This window comes from Lissotriton vulgaris, chromosome 2_1 (assembly GCF_964263255.1).
Source record: "Lissotriton vulgaris chromosome 2_1, aLisVul1.2, whole genome shotgun sequence".
In the NCBI taxonomy this organism is placed as follows: Eukaryota; Metazoa; Chordata; class Amphibia; order Caudata; family Salamandridae; genus Lissotriton; species Lissotriton vulgaris.
Window position 1 is genome coordinate 1,440,871,246 of NC_141687.1, and position 12,049 is coordinate 1,440,883,294.

The window sequence follows — 12,049 nt, forward strand, 5'->3', positions numbered from 1 at the left end:
TCTTCATTTCCGGGAATGAAACCAGACGGTAAAAGAGATAGAAACGTAATCTTGTGATTAAAAACTTTTCATAGTTTGATAAGAAATATGTCAAATAGGGCTGGATTACTTTTCCTGGCTGCAATGAACAAGTTTTTTCATTTTGTATTTTGATAATCTCTGCTTGATTTCGGAGTTCTCTCAAATGGCCCATACACATTTGCTTTAGCTGTTTCCTTGAGATGTCTTCAACTGAGGGTGGTTCGTGAAAATAATGCTCACAGTCCAAATCTTTAAAAGTTTATGTATGTAGTTAAGCCACGGGATTTTCCGCCAATTTGTTAGGCCAAGACAGTCAGTAATAAGGGAGCGGGTTATATGACTTTCGGGATTACACCATATTCGATGCCACAGTAGGATAGGCTGGCATCGGATGGTATCGATTATGTATTCCATACCAAGCTCCCGGTGCGAGGCTAGAATCGGGGAACTTTGGGGAAGAGCTAGGATGTATTTAATAAAAGCATTTTCGGTGACCTGAAGCTGATCAATACATCCATGTCCCCAGATACCAGCTCCGTAGGTGGCCACACTGTGGCATTTTGCATAATATATGGCTAACAGTTCAGGTGGGGCTGGTTTGCCCAGTTTCCTCGAGAAAGCAGTTAGTGCGGAGGTTGCACGGCGGAAATAAAGGTTTCTGGCTTCCACTGCCTTGCGCCAGTTCATTGCGTCATCCACTAGGATGCCCAGATATGGGTACACCAGGGTTTTTTCTAGTCTGTTATTAATTAATATGGGCTTGGAAGCTTTTGTCCTTGGGCCAATGTTCATTGTGAACGTTTTTTTGATGTTAACTTTAAGGCCGAGTGAGTCCATAAATGTTACGTATTTGTTAAGCTGCCGCTGAAGTTGGTTTGAGGTCCGTGCTAGGATTACAGAATCGTCGGCGTACAGGAGGATAGGTATCGGGCGGTGATTTATCTGGGGCAGGTCCTGGCTCCCTTCCAGCATCGCCTGTTCAAGCCCGTTTGTATAGAGGTTGAACAGGAAGGGAGCCAGTACACATCCCTGCCTTACTCCTTTCGTAATTTGGAAGGGTCGTGACAGTTCACCGCTGGTGCCAAATCGTACTCGACCCTCTGCGTTACTGTAGAGCTCTCTTAGAAAGGCTGATATCGGAGGATCCACACCAAGGTCAGCTAGAATTTGCCAAAGCTTTGCATGCTGGACACAGTCGAATGCCGCGCTTAAATCTACAAGGAAGATGTTGCCTCCTTTAGCGCGAGCATATTTTCCAGCCAGAAGGACGAGATTAAGGGCCTGTTCCACGGTCCCGAGCCCCTTCTGGAAACCATATTGCAGGTCAGTTATGATGTTGTTCTCCCGGGCCCAAGATTGTAGTCGGTCCAGGAGTAATCGACCTGCAATCTTGCCCGTGGAGTCCAGAAGGGAGATCGGTCTATAACAAGCAGGGTCATTGCGGTCACCTTTTTTGAAGATGGGTAATAATGTTGAGGTTGACCATGAATGAAAGAGACCAGTTGAGGCTACTGCTGACATGACCCGTGTAATTATTTTTGACCAGGAGTCGACGTCATATAGGAACAGGTCCATTGGAACCCCATCGGGGCCAGGGGCCTTACCAGTTTTTGAGGCCTTGATGGCCTTTATAACTTCGTTGAGGGTAAAACATAAATTAATCAGGTAGATGTTCTTCACCAGTTCGGGTTCCTGTATTAGGTTGTTTGGTACTGTATCTATTGGTGTTCCACAAATTTTTGAGAAATGGGAGACCCAGTCCTCCTCAGTTATTGCCACATCAAGATGGTCAGGGTCACTAGTGTTAGCCAGGAGGGGTGATCTTATGGTCTGCCAAAATGCAGTGCTGTCTTTCCTTTGTGCACTGTCATGTAGACGCAGCCAAAGGTCTCGTTTGATCTGTTTCTTACGGTTTTTCCGAGCAGTGTTATAGATTTTCCTCAATTGGGAGATTTTTTGGGGGTCTCTCGATTGCTTGCATAGAGCTTCTTTGAGGGATGTAAGTGCCTTCCGACAGGCGGTATCAAACCATCGCGTGGTAGGGAGTTTGGACTTGTTTTTTAGATTGACAAATAGCTCGTCCCTTATTACTTCCTGGATGCTTTGGAAGGAGGTGACAATTGTTTCTGGTGGTGTCTCCGGGGACAAGCAGTTGGCTAGCCAATGGTGTGTTTTTCCGAGGATCCTTTGTGTCATCTCTTCAGGGTCAATCTTTGTCCATTTAATTGTGTACCCATTCAGTTTGTTCATGGACATCGAGTGTTGATCAAGGGAGCTAAGTTTTACGGGGTGTGTCCCTGCTTGTTTCATATGGATTTCCATGCTAAGCGGATAATGGTCGCTTATTGGGTTTGACCCAATTTCGTAATTACTTAGTTGCCCTTTGTAGGAGTTTGAGGCTAGAATGTAGTCGATGGTTGTAAGACAGCCTCGCCCATGAAAGGTGGGTAAATAGTCCTGCTCCGGGTCGACTAGTTCGTTGACGAAGTCAAGGTCTAGGGTGAAGAGGATTTCGTTTAATTTGTTGCCACCTGGCGTGTGCGCGAAGTGAGGGATGGGATTTCCAAATTCGTTCTGGAGCCCGCAGTTCCCGTTTTTGTGCTTTGGGCACAATGTAGAGTTGAAGTCGCCGCCCCAGATAAGGTAAATTGGAGATTTATTATTGTCTTTTTGGAATGAAGTTATAAATGTGACTATTTCATCTAAATATGAGCAGCATTCCAGAGTGCTTGAGTTGTTATAGTAGTTTATGAATATATAATGATTTCCTTTAGATACTGTTGACTGTGTGATTAATATGATTTGAAAGATGGGTGACTCCTTTAGTAGTTTCACTCTAAGAGGGAGGGTGTTGGCAATGTAGATCGTGAGCCCCCCCTTTGGTCTGCCCATATTTCCAGGTACTGCTTGAGTAAAAAGTGTTTTATAGCCCGCTAAATGGAGTGGGGTTGTGCACCAGGTTTCTTGCAGACACAGAATTTGATGTCTCTTTGCTGTGTCGAGCCACAGGGAAGAAGTTATTTTTGTTGTTAAGCCTGCAATATTCCAATATGCGATGGAAAATCTCAGATTTGGAGATTCCATCAGGGTGTGTGATGGATTTGACAAATTGTTCGCAGCCTCGATTACTGGTAGTTGTCGTGGTTTGACCCAGGGGCGTTCAACTGGAACTTTAAAGGCTACAGCTGGCTGGTGGCACATTCCAGAGGTAGTGTCAACTTCTGCTGAGGGGATGGTGAAGGCGACTTTTTTTAGAATGTTGGAGAACGCGTTAGATGGTTCCTGGGTGGTATGGGTGGGTTTTTTGGGAATAATAAAGAGAGTGTTAAGTGGTTCCTGGGATGGATTTTTATGTTTGTCATAAGGGGACTCTAGGGGTGCTGAATACTGCATAGCGTTAACTGATTGCGGTGTGGTAACAGGTTTAGCATGTCTAGGTTCATCCCTGAGTGGTCAATCGACCATCTCGAGACAATCAAAACGATTTTGCGTTGAGAGGCCCTGCCAGCTTTCATAGGTTTGATAGGGTCTTTCTTGCCAATAGTGCCTCGGGCGTTCTCTTGGCCGTTCTCTCGGTCCACTCCTACCTGCATGGTCATATGTGTATTCCATCTGATTCCATGGCTCTTGGTTCCATGGCTCCTGGTTCCATGGTTCTTTAGGGAGCTGGTGCCATGACCAGGGTGGAGGATTGCGATGATGTTTTGCTGGGGGATAGAAAAAGGAGAGATGGCGAGCATCGATCCCCCCTTTTTTTTCGAGCAGGGGCCAGGCACAGATGTAATCCACTGTGGAGGGATCTCTGCATGTTACGATGATACAGTCTCCGCGGATTGATTTTGTTGTTTTGCCTACCCAGGCTACCCTGCGGGCTGTGTTGATCCCTCCAGATAGATGGGATTCGAGAGGTCTATTAATGCTTAACCACTGCATGACCTTGTTTTTAAGTGACCATGCAGTTTCAGGCGTATCATCGGTTAATTCTGGTACACCTGTGAGGACTATTGTATAAGGAGTGGCTTCCGGGTGCAAGTGGGCAGGGCGTCTAACTGCAGGTGGTTTTTTAGTGGTATTTTTGGGAGACGGCTGAGAGGCCAGTGGTTTCGATGGGAGAGTTGCAGGCTTTTTTCCTGAAAAGGCTCTGCTGGTGTCTATATTTGTCGCAGGACCTGGGGTATCTACACTGTCTGGGTCTGTGTTTTCTGTTCGCTGATTGGGTACAGCAGAGGTTTTATTCCGCTGTGGTTGGGGCGTTGTGGGTGGTGGCTTTTGGTGTGTGGTGTTTTGTTTGTGACTTTTCTGAGCAAGGGTCGTTGGATTTGAATGTTTAGCTACTTTCTGTGATTGTGCTTGGAGTTGTTTTTTGGGTTGCTGCGAAGAATTCCGCTGACCCTTTATTTCTATACGAGTATTAGTGTCGAGAAGGGTGGCAGAAATTATGGTTAGCTGGGCTTCTAGATTTCTGATACTGAGTTGGATGGGCTTCAGATATTGAAATAGCAGATCTTTTGTTGTAGTGAGGACTTGCGAGGTGACTCTGCATGTTCTGCATAGGTTGTCAGAGGACTCATTTGATATTGCCATGTGAGCTTGGTTGGTTACGGAAGGAAGTAATATACTATGCGACGTTGTAGAATTTGAATGAGTTGTCGCGTGGTCTGAACACGGAACCATAGTTACTGCTTTTTCGGCGGTTAGTGGGTATCGTTTTGGAATTGCTCCTTCCCTTTCGCCTTGTTGGAGCAGGTTTACGTTTGACTGGGCGTCCTCCTGGGTTTGACGAATCGCCAGGTCAGGGGTTACTTCCAAGTCGTCAGACATTAAAGAGAGGTCAGACTCAGACTGTGTAACAGAAAGGTTTACTATCGATGGTACTGTATTTAGGTCTGGTACTGACAGGGTAACAGGGAGGGAACAATTTTGTGTGTTAAGATGGATAGGAGAGGTGGCGTTTGCTATAGCGCCTAGAGAGGAACGTTTTGCGTTAGCGTTCATAAGGTCTAGTGACACTCTTTTCCATCAGGGCGATACTCTGGTTTATTGCCTCGTGGGTCCGGGAAATGAATAGGTCAATGGGACCCGTTATTTGGGCTACCTCCTGTACGTGTTTGGATTTAGTCTTTGTGGTGCTCCTTGTTTTAGGTGGCATGGTGTTATCGGGTTACAGGTTCGGTGATGAAAGGGGGGTGGCCCGGTCCGGTCTCTATCGGGCACTAACGGGCAACAACGGGCCCGCCCTTGGCCCGGGCTTCGCACCGGGCTTCGACCCGCGCGCGTCCCGCGATGCGCGGTCCGGGTGGCGCTTTTGTAGAGTGAGGAGATTTTAGGGGCGGGCACTGGAAGGGGGCGCGGCTCTCACGGGAAGAGGACCAGCTGGAGATGGTGTATGCTGGTCCTCGCAGTCCCGGGGCCGGCGCCTCGTCCTCCTCTGCGGCCTCGCGAAGGTCTCAGTCACTCAGCGGCACTTGGGCTCTAGGCTGTGCTACTCCTGTAGCGGAAACAGCAGGTACAAGACTTCAGAAGGTCCGTGGCAGAAGAGTTCGCTCCACGAGTGGCACCCGCGTAGCGGGTGCCGCGAGAAGTTGTAGCGCTTCTCTGGGGGCGGGGCACTGGAAGGGGGCGCGGCTCTCACGGGAAGAGGACCAGCTGGAGATGGTGTATGCTGGTCCTCGCAGTCCCGGGGCCGGCGCCTCGTCCTCCTCTGCGGCCTCGCGAAGGTCTCAGTCACTCAGCGGCACTTGGGCTCTAGGCTGTGCTACTCCTGTAGCGGAAACAGCAGGTACAAGACTTCAGAAGGTCCGTGGCAGAAGAGTTCGCTCCACGAGTGGCACCCGCGAAGCGGGTGCCGCGAGAAGTTGTAGCGCTTCGCTGGGGGCGGGGCACTGGAAGGGGGCGCGGCTCTCACGGGAAGAGGACCAGCTGGAGATGGTGTATGCTGGTCCTCGCAGTCCCGGGGCCGGCGCCTCGTCCTCCTCTGCGGCCTCGCGAAGGTCTCAGTCACTCAGCGGCACTTGGGCTCTAGGCTGTGCTACTCCTGTAGCGGAAACAGCAGGTACAAGACTTCAGAAGGTCCGTGGCAGAAGAGTTCGCTCCACGAGTGGCACCCGCAAAGCGGGTGCCGCGAGAAGTTGTAGCGCTTCGCTGGGGGCGGGGCACTGGAAGGGGGCGCGGCTCTCACGGGAAGAGGACCAGCTGGAGATGGTGTATGCTGGTCCTCGCAATCCCGGGGCCGGTGCCTCGTCCTCCTCTGCGGCCTCGCGAAGGTATCAGTCACTCAGCGGCACTTGGGCTCTAGGCTGTGCTACTCCTGTAGCGGAAACAGCAGGTACAAGACTTCAGAAGGTCCGTGGCAGAAGAGTTCGCTCCACGATCTTGGTATAGCTGGAGTGCTCGCTAACACAAAGAGGCTTAGGGAGACACTAAAAGGTAAACCTTTTTAGTCAACAATGCAAAGGTAGATGTTTGCAAATAGGCTACCTCTCAGTCTCATTCGGACTAAGTAATTTGTACGCCAGCAAGCAGGTAAAAGCTCGAATTAGGTTAAAATGGGCACAGCCTCCGAATTAAATGTTAGAATGTGACATGTTTATCACACATTTCTACTAGCCTGAAAGGCAATGGCATAAAAACGGTAGAAGCAGCATAATCTCATTGGGGTTTGTAATTAAAAAAGAAGATTTTTTGTTGGGGTGGTTGTGAGAACTCGCCAAATAATAATGTCAATAGTCCGTACCAAGTGCAGTTAGGTTTCTTTAAATCTAATCTTACCTCACCCTTGAGTAGCTGTGGCACTGAGCAGTGAGGTGTAACTCAAAGGTAAAAGTTATTAATCAGAAGAAAAATAGTCAAGTATGAAATATGAAAATAAAAAGCCAGCTTCAATTGATAAAATATAATATATTGTTCTCTTTCATTAGACCCCAAAACAACACTATTTAAATGAAGGATTTTGGAAGATTTTCAAGAATCGCTGCTTTTCACTCCATGAAGTTTGGAAAAGTTTTAAAAAGTTGGTAAAATACTGCTTTTCACTATTAGTTGTAGTCTATGAGCCTTGAACGTGTGGGTCTGGGGCAAATTCAAAGTTTCAAGCATACCATGATGGAAGTCGGGGTCGAATGTTAGCACCGGCTGGTTCGTGTTAAGATTTTACCTTCACACTTGGAAACTTTTCTGGTTCTTTTTTCTCAAATAAAGTGGAGTCGGCGGGGTCCTCTGCAGCTTGAGTCTGGCCTTGGATTATGACGTAGAAGGATTGGTGAAGTCCCAGGGTCCGGTGAAAGCCTTGGTTCTAGACAGCGTTTGAGGCTACCACAAACCAGCAAATAGTGGCAGACTAGGAACCTCGGACAAAGTGTTGCAAAAACACTCCTTTGTGGCTTCGGCTCACGAGTTGCAGTCCTTTGGTGACAAAGTACACTTAAGTACTAGGCAGGGGTGCAGAACCTGAAAGGAGCCTCTTGGGGGCTAGGAGTCCATCTCTATGCTACACCAGCAGAGTCCAGGGAAAACTAGTCAGCTAGGCACTTTGCAAGTGAAGGGATTTTTTTTAGCTGGTGTGCCCCTACAGCTTAACAGGAGGCTAGCCAACAACCCCTTGGAGTCCAGTCTCTGGTTTTTAACATGAATGGGAGCAAGTCCAGCCCTTGGGGGTTCTATCCATGGGTTCCACAGCAGGAACAGCTGTGCTCTTTCTGAAGTCAAGTCTTGGCCCAGTAGGTCCTAACTACCTTTTTATTGCTTTTTTCTCTGGGGTCCACAGGTTCAGCAGATGCAGTCCTTTTTCTGTTCTTTCCAAGTCCAGCAGTGTTCTGAGGCTGGACTCCAGGTTTGAGGGAGGGGGTGGGGGGGGGGGGGGGGGGGGGGGGGTGGGAGGGGGGGTTAATTTTATTCAAATTTAAAGTTGGTCAGTGAGGAGGATTCACTAGCCAATGGGGCTTCAATTCCCACAGAACATCCCTACCCACTTATATATAATTTCCTATAGGGTTAGCACTGAATAATCCCACAGTGCATCTCTCTGCCCAAATACAACATGCTAGGACCCTTCTTCCCTGAGACAGAACCCTGGGTACACCCCAGAGGTGTATCCAGTATAATTAGCCACTCCTCCTGGAAAACCAGTTATGCATAGGTTTTCCCTCTGGAAGACATGCCAGCCTGTCTACCTAGCAAGATGAGGAACAGCTCACATTTTTCCTATAAAGCTAGGCCATCTGTGGCCACTGCCCTAGGGCCATCTTGACAGGAGGAGGTCACAGATCCTTTGTTCCCCTTCCTGGGATTACTTCACACCCGTTAGCAGGAGTGCAGAAGGCTGTCTCAGGTGACAACTGCTGTAGCCAACCAGAAAAGACTACTAAAAGTTTGGGGAAGATATTGGTGACTTTCTAAAGTCCTCCACTGAACTTTTCTATCGCTCTCTGGGTTCTATTGCCATTCTATTTTGAAGTACTTGTAATTCATAATCTTGGTTACCATTTAAGGACATGTACTCCTCTTCTATGGTACAGTGAACTTCAATGTCACTCTACTTATAACTACAAGCCAACATCCCTCCAAAGACAAAAAGTCCTATCAGATTGTATAATTGAACTTTGTATTCGGTTTCTTCATACAGTGTTCATAGAAATGCTAACAAATGCATAGCATACAACCCTTTATTCCACCGCTAGCTGAATGGATAATTATATATATATTAGACATGGTATGAGAGGAAACGCCAGACTATTAAATCAAACATTGGCAAAGCTAATAAGTCCTGCCTCTGAAACTCGCTGGCTTTCCCAAAGCCTTTTGGAAATGCTCTACAGTATTATGCTCTCACTTGAGGCTGTGCATCATCGTAAACACAAAGCAACACGGAGGTGGGAGAGAAGAAACCATAGAGAGAACACGGAGCAGGTGCGAGAGGGGGGTGCTCACAAAGGAGAGAACACAAAGCACAACAGGGGAAGGGGAGAAGTCCACAAGAGAACAACAATGAGCAGAGAGGCAGGCCATTTAGATGGAGCACATGGGTGAGAAGTAGAGGGCTGGAAAACACATGCACTCTCACGGAGTACTTAACCCAAAATAAACCAACAACAACCATTTGCATTTTTACCCCCGCTACCATTTGCATTTCTACCCCTATATGATGTAGATGCAACCTGCTGCCACTACTTCTTTCACTTTAATGCATTTGTATCTATGTTATCTAATTTATGTCTTCAAGATTAAATCTATCATCGTAGAAAAGTAAATTAAGTTTTATTAAACAAAGGGACAGCATCAGGACGCACATATGTGCACAAGCCATTACCCTTATTTTTTTGGGTGATGCTCTTTGCATTGGCAAACAAGCATTTGATCATTCCTTTTTGCCGAAGCAGACTATATTGAATTAAGACCTCACCTGCCCAAAAAGTGACAGCTCTCACCTGCAACTTGATCAGACAAGACTGAGCCACACAGGGCAGGGCAGGGCCAGCGCAGGAACAGTCATCTTCTGTCAAGCTCCCAACATCTAAGTGTCAGCATACTAACAGGTACATGCATCAAAGGATTTTGCGATCACAAACGGTGCGAATCGCAAAAATCGGCCGTTTGCGATCGCAAAATATGCTTTTCGGAATGCATGAAGGGTGAAGGCCCTCGCAATTTGAGAATTCGCAAATATTTGCGAATTCTCAAATTGCGATTGCATTTAAGGAATCGCATTTTGCGATTCCTTAAATGCAATGCATGAAATTTTAAAAAATTGCGATTTCGCAATTAGGGGGAGCAAATTACCATGAGGTTGAACCTCATGGTAATTTGCGAAAACTTTGAAAAATGCACTTTTGTGCATTTTTAAAAGTTTCATTTTGTGCACACACATGCCCTTTAGGCATGTGTGTGCACAACATATGTGCACAGATTGATTTCAGGGGTGCAACAGGGTGTCCTTTGGACACCCCTGCACCCTTGAAATCGCATTCTCAATTTGCGATTCGCAAATTGCTAATCGCAAATTGAGAATGTCTTCCCATTCATACCTATGGGCCTCTGGCCCATAGGAATGAATGGGGAGGTATTCCTTAATTGCGACTCGCAATTTGCGAGTCGCAATTAAGGAATATTAAGAAAGCACAATTTATTTAGCGATTTCTTGATGCATTGCCTTTTGCAATTCCTTAACTGCGATTCCTTATTTTTCGCAATTAAGGAATCGCAAAAAGCAATATTGATGCATGTACCTGTTAGTGCTGTGTGTTTTAGTCATGTTGCATGAATAACATGAGAAACAAAACGTGCACACAACTATACAGTTATGGTTCAGACACTTTTCACTGAAAGGGCAGTATTTGGTTTTCCTATAACTGTGGACCTCATGTACAGATCCATACCAAATCTGGCACTTGCCTTGCATATTTCATGGCTGTTGAATGGGATATTTTTTTCTTCTACTGCTTAAAACTCACTATTTTCTGCATTATGAGTTTCACTGAGGAAAAAGATTTGCCACAGCAAAGTGGAAGTGAAAGTTGCCAGACAAGAGGGAAGCTGTAGGGGGCACTCATAGGCATGGAGAATTGGGGGTGAGATATATATAGATATTTTTTAAACTTTGCTACGATAAAATTGTAAGTTTTGCAATGCGAATATGTAGAGCATGGCTGATCCCCTCTGAGGGTATAAAGATGTACCCCCACATGCATCAAACTCCCGTTTTGCGTTTCCAAATTTGCGATTTTTACCGAATCGCAAATATGGATTCGCAAAACGGGATGCATCATAGAAAGTGCTAAATATTTCCGATTCGGTAAAAATCGCAATTTTTACCGAATCGCAAATATTATGCGAATTCAAAATTGCGAATTCGCTATTCCCATTGATTCCTATGGGCCAAAAGGCCCATAGGAATCAATGGAAATTGCGAATTCGCAATTTTGAATTCGCAAATGTTGATGCATTCCATTGGTGCAGGGGGGGGGGTCCAAAGGACCCCCCTCTGCACCCCTGAAATGTATTTTTAAATGGATGTTTCACACACACATGTCCTAAGGACATGTGTGTCTGTAACATGACATTGTTTAAAATGTAAATTAGAACATTTTAAACATTTTTCGCAATTTACCACGAGGTTCAACCTCGTGGTAATTTGCACTTCCAAACTTTGTATTCGCAATTTGATTTCAGAATGATGCATTGCATTTAAGGAATCGCAAATTTGCGATTCCTTAAATGCAATCGCATTCTGGAAAGTCGCAAAATTAGCGATTTTCATCACAAAAAAATGATGCATCTGAAAAAGCATTTTTGGAATCGCAAACGGCCGATTTTAAGGAATCGCACCGTTTGCGACTTCAAAAATGCTTGATGCATGTGGGGGGTAGTGTAGGGCAGGCCTGAAGGGGGGAGGAGGAGATTATGCCTGATTTGTCTGTAAGAGCAATGTCTTGAGGTTCCTTCGGAAATCCAGAAGGAGGTGCTGACTTTTTTCAGGGGTCTTGACTGGGAGGTAGGAGAAGGAACGTCTTCCACTTCGGGTCTTGTTGATGCGAAGGAGGTGTGCTGTTGCCTGGGACGCAGATCAAAAGTATCTGGTGGGTTGGTAGAAGTTCAGGAGACGGATGAGGCAAGGCTGACCGGGAGGAGAGCTTTGTAGGAGTGAGTGAGTAGCTTGAACCTGCATTTTTCCTGGACTGGAAGCCAAGGGAGATTGTTGAGGTGCAGTTATTTGATGGGATGGTCAGAATGAGTCTGGCAGCATTCTGGGTGGTTTGGAGTCGACGTAGGACATGGCTGGGTTTCCGATGAAGAGGGCATGCATCAAATCAATTCGACTTGCAATACAAGCCTGGGCGACTGTTCGACTAGTGTTCATTGGGATCCACCTGAAAATCTTGAGTAGCACTCGCAAGATGTGGAATAATGATGGAAAGGCTGGTGTCCAGGACAATCCAGAGGTTCTTAGCATGAACCGCAGGGGTGGGTGGAGGGCCAGGTTTGGAGGGCCACCAAGAGGCATCCATGGGAAGTTGTTCTTGACAAAGATTAGAAC

The 12,049-nt window shown here is 46.5% G+C and overlaps 1 protein-coding gene across 1 annotated transcript in view; it reads right to left on the reverse strand.

The window, feature by feature from the left end:
- Positions 1–12,049, reverse strand: part of LOC147732720 (oligoribonuclease, mitochondrial-like) — a 241,253-nt gene that overhangs the window by 173,771 nt on the left and 55,433 nt on the right. The window lies entirely within an intron of this gene.